The 17,601-nt window shown below is 46.4% G+C and overlaps 1 non-coding gene and 1 pseudogene across 1 annotated transcript; both read left to right on the top strand.

The window, feature by feature from the left end:
• The window catches only part of LOC118227517, a 516,632-nt pseudogene that overhangs the window by 379,219 nt on the left and 119,812 nt on the right, over positions 1-17,601 (top strand).
• On the top strand, positions 3,589-3,709 carry LOC118228551. The gene has a single exon (XR_004765524.1). It is a non-coding gene; the product is annotated as a small nucleolar RNA SNORA5 (small nucleolar RNA).

The raw sequence follows: 17,601 nt of genomic DNA, 5'->3' as shown, positions 1-17,601 counted from the left end.
CTTCTTTAAATTTGACATGGATATCGTTCATACAGGGGCTAGGGATTATGCTTGTTTGCGCGGTTCCCCTCTCTTGCGCGAGCAGCGCCGCGATACGACACGGTGGGAAGCACGCGCCTCCTCCGCATGCCGAAGGAGGGTTTCGATTGGCCGTCTCCCCGCGAGCGTCGCCCCCGTCCCACGGCTGATGAAGCAAGTGCTCCGATACGAGAGACGCGCGCGGCAATCGGCCGCGTTGTCGACAGACAGCCCTCTCCGCAACTTCCGCCAAAGCCGGAATGAAAAGCCGCCGCTTTCAGCGTCTCTCCCCTCTACACACACAAAAAATAAAAAATAAAAGCGCAGTTTTGAAGTGTCGGTGTAGCTTCTGCGGTCAAAGACCTGGCATTCGCAGGCAGCCTCTGAGTCAAAGGTAGGAGTTTCTCCACTTAAGCAACGCGGAGAAAGGCATGAATGAGCACTCCAGTCCGCTTTCACAATTAGAAGGATACAAGTCTGACTTGGGCAATACGCGGGATTATTTCCGTTTATTTTATTTATTCATGTTTTCTGATCGGGCACGGGGAGGGCAGCCGTAAGTGGGCAGCGTTTGCGGTGAAACATTGCTGTAGTTACTCTAAGTGTGCCGTGCATTTGCCTCGCCCACAGTCAGACCTGTGCTTCCGCCATTTTCTCAAGTGGAGAGGACGTCGCTCACTGCTGAACATGATCATTATTGCTTGGATTCTCAGTATTGACCCGCAGGTTTCTGTGATAGGTTGTTACTGCTGCTGTTGCTCTTGTTTTTGAAGTAGGTGTTGGCTTTTTTTTTTTTTTTTTTACAGTTTTTACAGCTCTCATAATAAGAGAAATCTCATCTTCAATTTCAGAGAAAAATCCCAATTTAAGCAGTAGGCACTGTCAGACTGTCCATGTTTACGTGAAGTGGAGAATATAGAAGATGGCCAAATTTCTTCTGTATAGCGGGTGCAGTTGCAGCATTAAAGTGTTTTACATAGCATATGCTATTTTATTAAGGAAAAAAACTCATCTATCAATGCCCACAAGTTAGTTGATTAACTATGGATACCTGAGCTGAGTAGAGGAGCTGAAGTACAGTAAGCCTCTTCAAGCTAGGACAGTAATCGGTTTGAGTCAGGCGGTCAGATGACTGGCTCGGTCATCTGACCCGCCACCACCGCCAATCTCCAGGAGCAGTACCCCTCAGGTGGTGAAGCGAAGCCAAGCTTCCCCGACTACCTGGGACGCGCCCGACCGCCATCTTCGATCGCGCCACCCTTCCCCAAAAAACGGGTTGCGAGGTGGTCATGAGGGTGGCGGGTGGTCATGACGGTGGCGGGGTGGTCATGAGGGCCATGCATGGCGAACAAGGTCCCTGCCAGAGCAGCGACCGGGCGGTGCCAGCCTGCCCCGCCTCACCCCTCCCCCGCTCTATGAGAGCGCCAGCCAGCCGCTCTACGTTGACGCTGCGCTTCCCAGGCGAAGCGTGCGTACTGAACCCGGCCCGTTGCGCTCTTCCGCTCAGGTGTCTGCGGGGAAGGGGGTTTGTAATCGATGTGAGGCACATCCAGTGCAGGCTTGCACAGCCAAATCTGCCAAAGAAGCATCATCCTTCCTTTCCTGTTCCAGTCCAGAAAGAGGCTGACCTAATTTAGAGGCTGTCACCTTACTCCATGGATGTGCCCTGCCCTATGTCTACAAATTATGTTTCTCATGCCCGGATTTAACAAATAGAATGCTCTGCGCTTATCAAATCAAGTGCAAATGGCTTAATGTGAGGGAAAGATAAGGGAAAGGATGACTGTTAAACAGGGGTGTCCAATCTTATCCAAAAAGAGCCAATGTGGGAGCAGATTTTTTGTTTTAGACCAGCACTACAACACCTAATTGTACTTATCAAGGTCTTGATTTAAAACCATGATTAGTTAATTAGTTGAATTAGATTAGTGCTCCACTAAAACAAAATCCTGCACCCGTCACATGGGTCCTGTTCAGATAAGGTTGGGCAGCCCTGCTTCAGATATGGTGCCCATGAGTGAAACTGTCAGGTGTAGCTAATGGTTTCTTATGTGGACAGGAACCAGTTGGCTTTGTCACCACACAAAGCAGAGCATGTTTGATGGCCTGGTCTGGAAGAAGTAGTTTGTGAAACAGACGACGCCCTCGCTTGACTCTAACCGCCATAGTGAGCCGCTCTTGTAGTAGCGACATTGTTCCACTAGATGGCCGTCACAAGCGGCCTTTCGATCAGCGCCTGCTGATTTTTATTGTTGTGACATGGCTTTATTGTTCCAGCGCGTGATTGACTGTGAGGGGAATTTTTAGACAGGCCAGTTGTGTACCTCCGTTGTTGTCACGCTGTTTTTGTCTAAATGATTGCTTCAGTACAAAAGGCTCACTTGTACATCTGTGCAACACCTAACACAAACAAGCATGCTGCGCGTATTTACTAACACGCGTGTACTGAACAGATGAGCCGCATACCTACAGGGTTACCTACAGTGTAAACACGGCGACGTTCCCAGATGTTTTTTTAAAACCGTCTTAGCGAGCTATCAATTATGCTGCTTGGAAGTAATCAGCAAAAGTTCCAATCAAGCCCGAAGAGCAGTCCTTAAAGAAGCCGCAAACCGTGCTGTCTAGGAGGAAGCTGTGACTGGTTGACAATGGGGAAATAAGTGACGGGTGACGGCGGTCCTGCTCCGACTGTAACTCCGCCAAGCGAGCGGCCAGCTTCCGAAATTCCATTCTCCGGTCTTCACCCGAGCGCGGGATTCCCGGAGCGAGGCGGCCTCTCTCCCGAGACGAATGGCCTTTCTGCGCCGTAGCGCTTCTCCCTGTGAGGACGGCGGGGCTTGTTTCAATTAAGGGAGCCGTATTTACTCCAGCTGCGGGCTCGTAAGTCAGCGCGGCGGCGTGGGCGCTGACGGGCGATGGCCCCCTGACCGCAGGGAAGCCATCCCAGGACAAGCGCGTCTGGCCCGGCTGAGAATGCCTGACCTGGGCCCTTCCTGCAGGGTTCTCATTTTCGGGCGTAAATTTGGGAGTTACCCTAGGATTCGAGGTCTGCAAGCCCTGACGATTGGAGCGTTTGGAAGCGGCGGTGCTGCAAAACGGTCGGGGGAGTGAGATCGTAACCTGTAGGGGTTGCGGGTTCAATTCCCAGGTGGTGCATCGACGTTGTTGCGTCAGTGGAATACGCTGCTGCTTAAGTGGATAGTTTGTTAGCTGTTTAAGTCACTCTGGGCGAGGGCCTCTGCTAAGCAAATAAAGATATGGATTTTTTTTGTGTTTGTTTGTTTACTGTGTGTGTATGCCCTGCGTGTTTGCATGTGTGTGCAAGCTGTCTGCTTGCATAGGCTGAATTGATTCATTTTATATCGGTCAGGCGATCAATAATACTGATCTTTCTCTGTGTAAGTGAGATATTACATCAACCTTACATCTCTCTTGTTTTATTTTTTAATCATTCTTTTTTCTTTCATCATCTCCGTTTACCTCTGCGGTGCAGAACACCGAATCCACAGCCTGGCCCTGCAGCGAGGCCACAGCTAAGCATCATGGGATTTTGTAGCAGCAAGAGAGCTTTTCAGTGAAATCAGAGACCGTGCCGGTGAACACGGACTCTGGCCCTTAAAGCTGCTACATCTGGTCCCTGTTTAAAGTGTCCTGTAACCATGCCAATCAGGAATTAAGGACAGGGACTGTGTGTGTGTGTGTGTGTGTGTGTGTGTGTGTGCGCCTGTGTGTGTTTGAGACACAGATAAGTAGTTTATGTATATATATGTGTGTGTGTGTGTAAGTGCGTGTGTGTGTGCATGCGTGTGCGTGTGCGTGTGCGTGTGTGTGTGTGTGTGTGTGTGTGTGTGTGTGTATGTGCGTGGGTGTGCGTGTGTGTGTGCATGCGTGTGCCTGTGTGTGTGTGTATGTGTGTGTGTGTGTGTGTATAGGCAGAGGGAGGGAGAGAGAGAGGAAGAGAGAGAGCAATCAGCAATAATGCTGAGCTTGCTGTGTGCAGGTGAGATCATATACCCTCGCCTGTCATTTTTGTTTACATTTTATCCAGCATAAGTGGAATAACTAAATAATTCAGGGCTCCAATTAAAGGTCTTCCAGGGTCTTAAGCAGAACCATTATGCCCGGTGCCTTTAAATCCTCTGTGATTATAGTTGCACTCATAGCAATTTAGCCAGAAAAAAAAAAGACAATGCATCTATGTAATGTGTATCTCTTTGAAATTCAGGTCAAACCAAATCCAGCAGCACCTTCGAAGGGAAGCCTCGCTCTCTTTGTGTTTAATTTGGAATAGCTCTGCTAACGCAGTGATGGCATTTTCAAATTGCCACCCCAGCTTTTTTTAGTTCACTGTTTAGCTATCATGCTCCTCGTTTGGTTTACTCCTCTCTGCAGTGTCTGAGTGTGTAAAAAAAAAAAAATGGGTATGTCTGAAATGCTCTGCAGTTTTTTTTTTTGTTTTTTTTTTTTGTCTTGCATGGTTTCCAGTGTCATCTTTGATGGAAAGGGTGGTGTCGCTGCCCTTAGTTTTGGATTGAATGCGCAGGTTTAAAGAGGACAAAATATTTGCATTCATCACCACAGAACCAGGTCACAGTGAAGTCCCCCGGCTCCCCCACCCCCCCTCCCTCCCTCCCTGTGCGGCTTCCCCACTTTGGAGCATCAGATGCCGGTGGGGGGTCCCAGTCCCGAAGGGTTTTCCAGAGAGGGGGAGAGAGACCCCCCCAGGCCAAATATGAAGGCACTCGTCAAGGGTGCTGAGGCGTGCCTGTGCCTCCTGACCTATCCCAAATTGGGGGTCGGGGGTGTTCCTCGTGGCTCGCTGAAGGGTGCGTGTCCCGCCCCACGGACTGATTTAAAGCTGCCTTCGACCCTCCGGCTAGTCATCTCTCACTCCCCCACCCCCTCACCCCTGACCCCCCCCCCCCCCCCCCCCCCCAAATGAACAGATGTTACCGACGGCGATGGCGGCCACCGCCAGGCTGAGAGGCTGATGTTAGTTCTGCCAGCAGAATAATGAGCAGTTTGCCCTGCTTCAGATAGGGACCTGTCCACTGTGACCGATGGGGCCATCCCAGTGCTTCCAATGCAAGACTGCTAGCAGGAATTCACATGCCTGGTGACACTGTGCAGCACTGGTGCAGCGGATGAGCCGCCACACGTATACACACACTTCCACACACACACACACGCATGTGTACACACATGCACACACTCTCTCTCACTCACACACACCCACACACACACACACACGCATGTGTACACACATGCACACACTCTCTCTCACTCACACACACACACACACACACACATACACACACACACACTCTCACACGCACACGCACACACACACACACACACACTCTCACACACGCACACACACACACACACATGTGTACACACATGCACACACTCTCTCTCACTCACACACTCACGCACACACACACATACACACACACACACTCTCACACGCACACGCACACACACACACACACACACACTCACACTCACACACACACACCCATACTCACACACACGCACACACACACACGCACTCACACACACTCTCACACACGCACACACACACCCCCCCACACTCACACACTCACACACACACACACTCTCACACACGCACACACACACACGCACACACACGCTCTCACGCACACACACACTCACTCTCACACACGCACACACATTCACACGCACACACACACGCTCTCACACACACTCACACGCACACACTCACACGCACACACACACGGCGCCCCACAGAAAGGGAGCCGCAGTGCTCGGCCGAGCGTGCTCAGCCCTTGTCACGGGCGATCACCGTAGCGACGCTCCTAATTCGGGGCCCCGTCTGAAGGCGAGCGGAGGGCAGCGAGAGTGCACACGAGAGCCTCGCAGAATCCGATTCCCTGTCCTCTCCGTCAACCGGGAGCGCTCCGCCACCCGCCAGCGACCCCGCTCCGATTGGCCCGCCAGCGACCCCGCTCCGATTGGCCCGCCGCCACCCTCCGGGACAGCTGACATCTGCCCACAGCGCGGCCTCTCATTGGGCCTCGGGAGCGAAAACGCAGATCAGCCCGGAATAACGCCCCGGCGGCGCGGTCTCGCTGCGTACGAACCCTTCAGCCTCCCAGCCAACACAACACGTTCTCGCCGCGTTTCTGGAATGTTCTGTCACTGTCGTAACATTGGCGCTGCGGTGCGGCGACGTCGTGAGAACGTTTTGTGCTAGCTCGCCCAGCGGTCACCTCTGCGAACGGTTCTCACTCGAATTGAGGGTCTGTGTGTACTGGTACCAGCTCGCACGCACTGACGACAGCAGGTTTGATCCATTTCAGATGCTGGATATCATCCACATTACCGTTAACAATGTTTTATGAAGTCTCAATATACATGTATTTGCCTTTTTAAAAAAGCTGTGAAAATCCAATCCAGTCTTTGTCCTGCAAAGTCCTCTAAGTCTGACACGACCCGCTGTCCTTGAAAAAAATAAATTGTCAAAAAATCTAAAATAACCTTTCTAACAAGGAAAATGCGCTCGTCTTTCTTGCTCTCTCGCTATCTTGATATTCAGCTTCGATATGTCGGTGTGCGGATAATGGTATCTAATTGGACGGCTAGCTCACTGGCTTGTGTGTGAATTCTTATACGAAAAGTCATTGGTCACTGGAGAGTAAAATGTGTGTCTTTGTAGACACAATGTATTGTAATAAGTAATGTTCCCCCAAATATAGTCCCCAATGTAGTGGCCTTTATAAATCCTTGAAAATCCATACATTTGCCCTTAAAATGTAATTGAAAAACCATGGGAAGCATAAATCTGATCGTAGTAGGAACACTGTGTACGTGTGTGTGTGTGTGTGTGTGTGAGAGAGAGAGAGAGAGAGAGAGGGGGGAAAGAAGAGAATGCATAGAGTGTGTGCATTTGTGTGTGTGTGTGTGTGTGTGCCCGTGTGTGTGTGTGTGTGTGTGTGTGTGTGTGCGTGCATGCACACACGTGTTCTGGTGCAATTTCTGGAAGTCAAGCCAGGCAGGATTTGGTTACAGGGCAGCGTGATCAGTTATACAGAACCATTTGGAATTACTTTATTAAATGGTATACTGATATTGGTGTATATTGATTAATATCTCATTTCATATTATATATGTTATATCACTGATAAAAGCCGATAAGAGCATTGAATATTAAAATAATCAAATATGTGGTATACAGAAGCTAAAGACAAGTGTCTCATCACATTTGAAATGAAAGGGCTTGCTGTATCCTCCTATTGTTTTGTATTGAAGGAACATGACTCAACAAACTACGTTGTGCATCATACTGAGTGTATTCTAGCTCTAAATTTTAATAAATTATAGATCCGGAATTAGATGTACAGTCATTTCAAGACTGTATTGTTGATTCAGCCTTAAAGCATTTCAATCTATAGCTAATCTTGGCAATTCAGCAGTGACTTTTTTTTCTAAGTGCACCGCACTGTGAAGTAAAGCAGTTATTTATGCGTTGTGAATGTTCCACTCCTCTTTTGTGTAAAAAAAAAGTGTAAATGTTGGTATGATAACAGCTGTGTGTCACTCCGAGAGGTAATTACCTCTGCTTTGTGTGAAATTGGAAAAGCAGTCGGTTCTTCGGTCGGTTCGGCAGTTGGGGTCATCGGCTACACGAGCCGCGCGCCCTAATCCGATGTGAAATATGAAGTTAAGCAGCCGTAAAGAGTCAGCCGTCTGTCTTCCACAGCAGCCTCCTGGTGCAGCAGCGCGCCCGCACTGCAGACGCTGGGTGTACGTGACGCCTAACCTCTGTGTAGGTGAAAACCCGGCCCGTTTCAGAGAACTTGCCGGGGGCCAAAAGCAAATGTTGTTGTTTTGGGGTCTTTCTTTTTCACGGTCGCTGTGTCAGAAATCACCTCCGTGCTCACGTTCACCAGAGACTCTCTCAGTTCAACAGGGGTAAGGCTTTTTTTTTTTTTTGCTGCTCAAGGAAAAGAGTTGTTAAAGTCAAAGTGCTCGTAATTCTCTCTCAATTTCATCCAGATGTTGCTCTGCAGCGACACCCACGCACAGCCCAGCCTGCAGTGCTCAGTGGGAGCTGTTAATTGCCGCCCGTGACACTGGAGCTGACTCAAGAAAAGCTTTGGGAGGTCGCCACACCCTGAAAGAGCTGTTAACCTTAAAAAAATCATCTCTTTCCTTTTTTGTCCCCGCCCGCAGAACAACCGTCCAATCACCAGGGCCCGCCGGTGCTGCCGCCCGTCCCGCCGCCCCACAAGCAGCAGCCCTCCGTCACCGCCCTCAACCACAACTCGCTGACCAATCGGAGGAACCAGAGCCCGGCCCCGCCGGCCGCCCTGCCCGCCGAGCTGCAAACCACACCCGAGTCGGTCCCGCTGCAGGACAGCTGGGTCCTGGGCAGCAATGTGCCACTGGAGAGCAGGTGGGGGCGCCACTGAGCACAAACCTTTTCGGTAGCTTCTCCATTTGCAGCAGGCTCATGATAAACTCTTGTGTTTCTTCTATTACACTAGATTGTTTTGTTTTTTTTTATTTCTTACTGTGTTCACATTGTTAGAATCAAGTCATCGTAAAATGAGTGTTTAATATTTTCCTGTTCAAAAGATTTGCTTCAGTTCTTCATAAAAAAATAATCACTGAAATAAGAATGGAGGAAAATGCAATCTTGAAAGGAACTGGTGTCATACAAGAGTTGTTATTGTTCAAAGAACAATTTGAGAAAATTCTCTTTCAGCGTTTTTTTCTCTCCGTAAGACAAATTATCTTGCGAGGAGACGTGTTTTTCAGTTTTTAAATTAGTGTTTCTGTTATTAGAGAAGACATTAGTAGAGAATAATCCCTTGTGCGCCTCCCTTAAGACAAGCTCTTGATTAAAGTGTACACTGGCTTTTTCCTCAAATTGCACTCAGTCTCAGTGATATATTATGCCATGTCTGTCTCCTGTAATTCAAGATCGAAGTGAATGCTAAGACATTTCTGGGCATGTGGTGTAATTGGTCATTTGCATTAAAGAAATATAATTCAGAAATTACATTTCTTAAATGCAAATGTTATCTCAACCATTTTTTCCCTGACCCTTTCCGAAGAGCGAATTCAAGGGCTTTGAACATAGAGACGTGAAAGCACTCTTGAAAAATTTGTGAATTTTACAGGCGCGTGGGGTCTCCTGATTGGCCGAATTCTGTCCCGCTTAACGGGATTTTCGCTCAGCTTGAAGGTCGCGCGTCAGAGCGGTAATGCGTACGCTCGCCTACAGGAGTGGAAACAGGTCTGGCCAACCCTCGCTCCACAGCGCCGTAGGTGATCAGCCAACCCTCTCTTCAAAGGGTTTCACCAGCTCTCCCCATCACTATAGGTCTTTGTGACATGCACAACAAAGCTCTCCTGCACATGCAGGCGGACTGTGAAAGGAAACCCAGAAGCATCACTTAACCCGCGGAGTACAATGGTTTATTGGCGTTTGCGGTCTGCCCGTTTTTTTACCGGAAACGTTTTTTTTTTTCCACCGTCGTCCACCGAAGCGCCTGTTTCGAAGAGAAGAAAGAGAAAGGGATGGAAAGCATGGAGGGAAGATAATACTCTCTCTCTCTCTCTCTCTCTCTCTGTCTTTATGGTGACTGAGAGAAAGCAGTGCTGTATCTTCTACACAGGGCGGCTGGGAGTTTTCTAACAGGGTCGTGTCCTTTAGAAGCACCAAAGCCAGACGCCCTTTGTGGAGGGAGCAGAGCAGAGCAATATCACCTGCTTCACTCTGGCGGGTGGGGGTGGAGGTGGAGGGGGGGGGGGGTCAAGATGTCTCCTTCCCTGACTGTTTTCAGTTCGTGTTTCGGTCTCCCGCCGCATGATCTCGGCCCCAGGAATGCGGAGCGACTGCTTCTAACCCCCCCTCCCCCCACACCCCACCCCCCGCCCCGACCCCCATTTCTTTTCTTCTCCTCGTGGGACGGACCTCGTTCCTCCTATCCGATGGCCCGACCGCATCTCCTCTCCCCTGACCTTGACTTTCTTAGCGGTATTGACAAAACAATATGTAGACATCTATTATTAACGAGGGCTTAAATCTCTGTGCTCAAAAAACAAGTGTCTCAGTGGGGAACGTTGCGTGCTGTGGCGGCAAAAAAAAAAGGGGGAGGAAGACCACGCTTTCTTCTCCCCTCCTTCAGCCGAGAGCCAGCGGGGCGGTTCGCCCTGCCCGTGCAGCTTCCGTCTCCCTCTCACCCGGGGTCCGGAGTAGATTTCGGCACTTTCACAGCAGAACACATCTGCATGCATTTTGATACATGTCCTGTCGTCTTGTATTTTGTGCTGATCCGTTTACGGCGCTTGCTTAACTCCCCCCGTGCACCACATTTATTTAAGTATGGCCATGACACACGCCGTCCCCTGTACAGTACGTCACCTCTTCTCTCAACGTCCCAAACCCTGATTGTATTTTTTGCTTTGTGTGGTTGCTTTGTTAAGTGGGTTAATCCATCCATTTCACCACATCTGTTTTCACTGCTCCGAAATGCCTCTAAAGGACGCAGCAGGGAAAGACTCGTGTTCACATAATAAGCAATCTGTCAGGAGGGCCAGCAGACACACCGAACCTAATGAAACAGTAAATATGTTCCTGATGGGGAAAAAAATTACCTGAGAAAAATGGAAAGGGTTTCGGTTTCAGCTTAGTTCTCGAATATTGTTCATATTTTCTGAAAGCCTGAGTGATAATTTGCATTTATTCCCATGAATAATTCACTGCACACACACCAAATTAATCACAACATAGAGAGTATTGACTTCAAGGTCAAATTTGTCCAACGTGAGTTGGAAAGTGAGTATTAATGTCCAGTGCACTGCATGTTCATGAATCTGAATAGATGTTCATGGGACAAAGGGAAAAAAATTAAGAGGGAAATGTTTTATTAATCCATTTATGATCGATGATTTGTCACTTTATGAATAAGATTATGATTCAGGTTTTGGGCATGCACATTTGTAAATGAAGCTCGCTTTTAGTGTTTCCTGTCATGCTTGTTGATTTCTGTTTGCAGGCTGTGGCAGATAAGAGCGCATTTCACAGTAATATCATCCAAAATGGTGCAGTCAAGTCATTTTTAATGCTAATCTGGTTATAAATAATACCGCCGGAGAGACTGGGAGGCACAAGTACGAGGCTGGGGAAAAAAAACACGTCCTGTAAAATATCATTTTCTAATTCATTATTTCTACTGTTGCTTAAGAGACACGTTGATTCATGTGCTGTCACCTCTGCCAAAGAATTGCTGAATTGTAGCTTTGTTTGCAGCGAGCGCAGCAGAATGTGATGTTGAGAGCGCTCTGAAACAATACAAGTGTACGAAGTGGAGGAATTTTACCTCTTGCCGCACGTCCAGAAGGTCTTTCTCAGTTTCGTACTTCATCCATCCACAGATTTGTAACTGCACAGCGCTCGGTCGAAGTTCTCTACCGCGACTCAACGGTATTTTCATTTTAATTTGCAGACCCAGCTGTTCTTCCTTCAGTATTTCTGTGTGATTAGCTTCCATTAGTGGTGTGTTAGCAGTATTCAGACGAACGCCCTCCCCATAGGACTCCGGCTCATAAGTAATTTACTGTAAATTAGCAACCGGAGGTTTGCGTTTGTCCTCCAGCCCTCGAGGAGTCTTTTACCTGTGCGCACTTAATTCCGCTGGAAGACACCGCGCGGAAATGTGTCGTCCGGAGTCGGTGGTGTGAGGACATTTATGTTAATTACCGACACCAAAAAAAAATGACTTACATGATATCTTAAATCGTTTTGACTCCTGGTCAAACTCAGAGCACCGATATGCAGGCTGTCCAGCTGCCAGGTTTTTTATTTTTTATTTTTGGTGAGGTATCAGTGTTCACCGAGCATGCAAAGTGAACCTGCACATCTCCTAAACTACTGAGACGGGTGCATCACACACACTTTGGCTCGCCTGTCAATCCAAACCGGCCACGTTATTGGCAGGACTGAGTCGGTGAAACCCTGTCTGCCTTGTGCACCTCGCGGAGTGAGGTGATTGGCTGCAAAGTGCTGACGCTTTTTTGATAGAGAGAAACTAATTTAGACTTCATGTTAATGTGTATGTTTATCGGTCTTGGTTGTAATTAAAATTAATTGTACAAACCTCTGCAAAGCTCTGGTTTCTAAACTTCACATAAAAAGAAAGGCAGTAGATAAATGCCTTTTTTATTAGTATACTGACCTTTTATATAATCTAGACAATGGGCTCTGTAATGTTCAAATGGCTTAGACATGGTGGAATAATGGTTTTATGCGGCATAATTTTATTTACTGTAAGTTATTTATTTGCTCTGATAAAAATATAGAGAAAGCGATTGTAAAACGTGTCACTGCCAATTATTTATTTAAAAATAATTGCAATGAAAATGTACAGTGTCCCCTCTCTACAATTTTACCCTAGATAATACACAGCTCAAAATGTGTTGTGTGATGTAAAAGCACCTTCATTAAATAATTTTTTTAAATTTTCAGGAAACAAAAAAAAAATTTTTAAGTTAATTAATTATACTATTTTTCTGAGACAGTGTTGTTGAAAAATGTTGCACTGATTAAGTAGTTTAGCTGTGGGCACAGGTTAACGTGTGCCACGTGAATGTGTGAAATGCAAACTACATGGTAATAAACAGCTTGACTGAAATGAGCCCTTCCACAGTGGCAGGCAAAATTTTCTCCTCGGAACTGTTATTTAACATGTTTTTAAAAATGAAAAACACATGCAGAAAGCCTACACCGACAGCGAAAAGAGCAGACGTGATAATGAATTTGATAAATAAATATGAATCCCACGTTGTCCTTAAAAATATCTCCAAACGAAAAAGGCGAACGAAGAAATAACAATTTTGCCTGCTTCTAATTTCCCTTAAAATATTTCTCAACAAATCTATCAGTACCTCTGAACATCTTATATTCAACAGTCTCTCATAAAATTTTCAGGACTTTCCCCCCTCAAACCTCTTTTTTTTCATTCTCCCATTTACTGTCATTTATTTCTCTGAAATTGACTGCTTGCATTTCTCTAAATTCCTTGGCACTGAAAGGTGATAAATTCCCCTTGCCAGCCCTGGAGAGACATGCGTTGGTGTGGTCACTTAACCAAGCACTGGCACTGGTTTTGTCTGGTTCTGTCCAAATCATTTTTTAGCATGCCACAGATGTCTTACAAAAATCTTTGTCTAACTCCTTTTCATCCTGTATAATATTACAGCATATTCCTCAAGTGAGGGGGACTCGCACTGGTAGATATTGCCCTTAGACAACGGTGAGCTGTACGATGCTCTTTTTTTAGTAACACATAAAAAATTTTAATTTAACAAGACACGTAACAGTCTGAAGTTTGCGTCTTAGCCACAGCTGTATTTATTTACATACACCCATGTGTTTGGGCTTGTCTGTAATCGTTCGGGGTGCTGTGGCATTGCATATTTACATCTACGCTCTCTCTGCTTTAAGGTCTTCCCTGCTTTAGACGAGACACACTGTTCCCGCTAAGGTTTTAAGTAGGAAATGATGGAGAGCTGTGTAATTAGATTTGATTTGTAAGAACTTACGTTTTATTCTGCCAAGGTAATTAAAAAAAAATAATTAAAAACAGGGCATGTAAAAATTGGAGGAATGAGACTAATAGAAACTTCCACCATTCCATGTCTGTCATAGTGTTGTTTCCTTAAAGTGCTGTTCAGCTGTAAGCAAGTTACAAGAACAGATGAAAAGAATATTTTTATTTGTAATGACATTTGGTCTGTAGTTTTAGATTTACAAACTTCACATTAAAGCTGAACATGAGCACAACATGCAGCACTAATCTGAAAAAAAAAAAAAAACTTTTTAATATATCGTGGGATGGCCTCAGTAATTGCATCACCGTGCCAACAAGCATTCAACCAGCACTTCCCATTGAACCAGAAGGCACCACAGAACTTGTCCCATGAACAAACTTTCGTACGCCACAATTTAGCGAACAAGGGCCCTCGCGGCATACAGTCTCACACGTGTTCTTATTCAAAACTGCAGACACACTCCACACATCTGCTAACTGTTACGACTCCGTTTAGGAGGGCTATTTTTCACCATAAAAGCTTGATGGAAACCCATTTCATTTCCTTTGTAAGGGCACCTGTATGGCCATAAAAAAGACAAGCCTGTGAACATAACAATTACCATTTAGCAGGTATATTGAGCTTGTCGTTCGCTTGAAGTTTTACTGGGGGAAAAGTGTAAATTAAAATTAAGATGGCCTGTAAATACACCCACACACGCATGCACACTCATACTCACATACGCACGCACACACACAAACACACACACATGCACATGCACGCACACACACACAGTGAGTACATTAGCCAATAAGTCAGTGGATGTAACCAGCCAGATTTGTGAAAGCTTGGCTTGTCCAATCACACACCATCTCTTCCGTATCATTTTCCAGACAGATCCCACTCTCGTAGTATATTATTATTATTATTTTTATTATTAACATGCCTTGCTGAAGAGCTGTTTTCCATGCAGCGCTCCTCCTCTGCTGAGCCTATGAGCTGAATGCTGTGCAGTCACTTGTTGGAGAGCAGCATTCGCTGAGAGCTGAAAGGAGATATATGTGGATTAGCATAGTAATTTGCTGCTCAGGCTCGCACCGTCTCTAATCAGTTAACAACGGTCATCCAGGCCGTTGTACTTGATATCAGAGCCCGCTAAAGCCCGTCACAATGCAGATATTCCATTCAGCGCGCTTGCTATGTGTATTTCAGTCTTCCCGGTTAATTTATTTTAATAGTCGGAAACACAGGAAGTATTGAAAAGAGGGTTATTAGTTCCAATAGCAGGCTTATGAAGGGATATTTAATTATAAGTTCAGGAAAAAAAAGTGTAACGCAAACCGATTTCCGTGAAAACCTCTACCTTATTAAAAGAGATGAAAAAAACCTCTGTTGGCATAACGGAGCAATCTGAGGGTGCGAAATAGTATAAAAGAAGTGAGACAATTAAAATTCTGACATTTAACAGGAGCTCGGAAGAAATTTAATCTACTTTAATTGTCCTCAGAGCTCTAATGTACACCGGCATTAGTAGCCTCATCACTGAAATATTTAAACAAACTTTGATAAATTACTTGATAAATGCGCTTCATTATACGCCATACATTAGTATTTTTCGGAAGACGAAAATAGTTTAAGCCTTTATTTTTCAATCTCGAATATAAACGAGTAAAAAAAATAAATAAATAAAAAAACCCCATGGGTGTCAAACCAAGTCCCAGGCTTGTCACTTCATTTACCGCTTAGTTAAATTTATGTTTTACACCTCAGTGTAACACACACAGAGTCGCTGCTCCCCCCCACCCCCCCCCGCCCACCCCCCTGCATTTGGTGCGGTAACACCGCCGTTCTGCTACGCTCAGCCGGCCGTGTACTCTGAACGTGTCAGTGTCGATTTGATGAGGTCAGAGGGGGCGGTAGCGCTGAGGTAAGGGGTCGTGACCCCCAGCTCCCGGGGGCAGCGGGAGGATCACAGGGAGAACGAATGGCGTGCGCCGGGGGGGGGGGGGGGGGGCTTTCCTCCCAGAGGTGGGGTGCGTGGGGGGGGGGGGAATTAAAAATTTTTTAAATGAACTTTGCTGAACTACATTTCACATCAAACGTGTCACATCAAAAGCGTCCAATCAACGAGAAGAAGAAAGCGGGGACCTGATATTTGCCAACATGAAAAAACGGTGACGCATGACAGTAAGAGAGAGAGAGAGAGAGAGATTTGGGATGGCTCTGGGATAGGGAGGGAGAGAACGAGAAGGGAAAGGATTGAGCCCCTGTGATAAGGCATCTCTGAATCCATTTGAGCAATAGAGGAGTCGAGATGGAGAGAGCGGGGGATGAAGAGAGAGAGAGAGGTACAGAAAAGGACAGAGTCTCCTGTCTTTGGGTTTCGTTGGCCTGGCCTCTGGGGACCAGACTGCCCTTGAGGTTTGTCTGCTCATGTGAACAGACAGGGCACTAATTGAAACCACATCCACAGTAGCGGTACAACACTGCTCAAACTGTCTGTGTGCGTGTTTGTGTGCGTGTGTGTGTGCGCGCACATGTGTGCATGGGTGTGTGTGTGTGTTTGGGTGTGTGTCTGTGTGTGTGTGCAGGCACATGTTTTGCGTGGGTGTGTGCGTGTGTGTGTGTGCACATGTGTGTATGTGTACACGTGTGTGTGTGTGCGCGCACGTGTGTTTGCATGTGTTTGTGTGTGTGTGTGTGTGTGTGTGCGCGTGTGCGACTGTGCACACGTGTGTGCTTGCGTCTGTGTGAGGGAGAGAGAGAGAGAGAGAGAGCGCTTGTGTGTTCAAGTACAGTATGTGTGTCCCTCACTCTCCTCACCCTGCTGTGCATGTAGTGACCCTCTACATCAGATTCTCTCCTCATTTTTTTTCATTTTCTCTGCCTGGCTTCAGGTCTGTTTTGTCTCTATGCAGTGAGTGCCCCATCCATTACTGCCTCCCTAGGTGGGTCAGGTCCTAGGACAGCCTGCTTTAACCTGCTTTTAACACTTACGCCTGCCTGCCTGCCTGCCTCTCTCTTTTTCTCTCTCTCTCTCTCTCTCCCTCCCTCACTCTCTCTCTCTCTCTGTGTGTCTGCCTCTCTCTCCTGACTGCCTGTGATATGGCTCATCCTTCACTGCCTTATATCTCTGAGCACTGATACTGTGGGGGAGGGGCGCGTGCGCTCTTGTGTCCACCAGTACCGGAACCGCAGAGTTCCATCTAACCGCAGCGCGTTTTTGGCCCTGAATGGTGAAATTAAGAAACTCGACTTCACAGTGCCACTTAAGAATGTCACAGAGAGACTGTGGAGTCCTGGGCTTAGCACACTGGAGCTGGATTCAGTTTGAACTGGGGTGCAAACTATAGTGAATTTTTTAAATAATACATATACAAATGATGGCTGTATATCACATTTTTTAAATTATTGCAACTTTCACATATGTAATTATTGCACGTATGTAATTACTTCTTAATACAGAGTTCCAAAATGCATAAGAATTCATAACTAAAATGAAGATTACTTTTTGTGTATTCAAATTATTTTTACCATGTTTCGAATCAGTATATTTTCATATAAGTCAGATAACTTTAAAGGCAGTGCATTATTCTCAATTCAGCAAACTACTGCAGTGACTATATGTGAATGTAACTGTCAAATTCCAATTGTGTCTTGTATTCAAGGGAACACAAAGTTACTCTTGGTTGATCCAAGTTTCAGATTAATTAATAAACAAACAACTCTTCATTTGTCTGTATCAAATGAACTGAGCAGATCATTCAGAAATATCTAATTAAATCTCGATATTTCTTGACTGAGCTGCATTAATTTACATTGTTATCTCTCTAATGATGAACAGGCCTACTGAATGAAAAGTTCTGGATTGTAGCTTTTTCCCAGATCTGTGAAACTGCACCCCCTCACTCCCCCTGCCACCCCCACCCCCCTGTAGAAATAATGTGGCCTCCACCTGTCTCGCAGTCCAGCTCCAGTCTCAAAAGAAAGAGGGGAGGA

The sequence above is a fragment of the Anguilla anguilla genome, chromosome 5 (assembly GCF_013347855.1).
Source record: "Anguilla anguilla isolate fAngAng1 chromosome 5, fAngAng1.pri, whole genome shotgun sequence".
NCBI lineage: Eukaryota > Metazoa > Chordata > Actinopteri > Anguilliformes > Anguillidae > Anguilla > Anguilla anguilla.
This window is presented reverse-complemented; position numbering and strand designations above follow the sequence as displayed.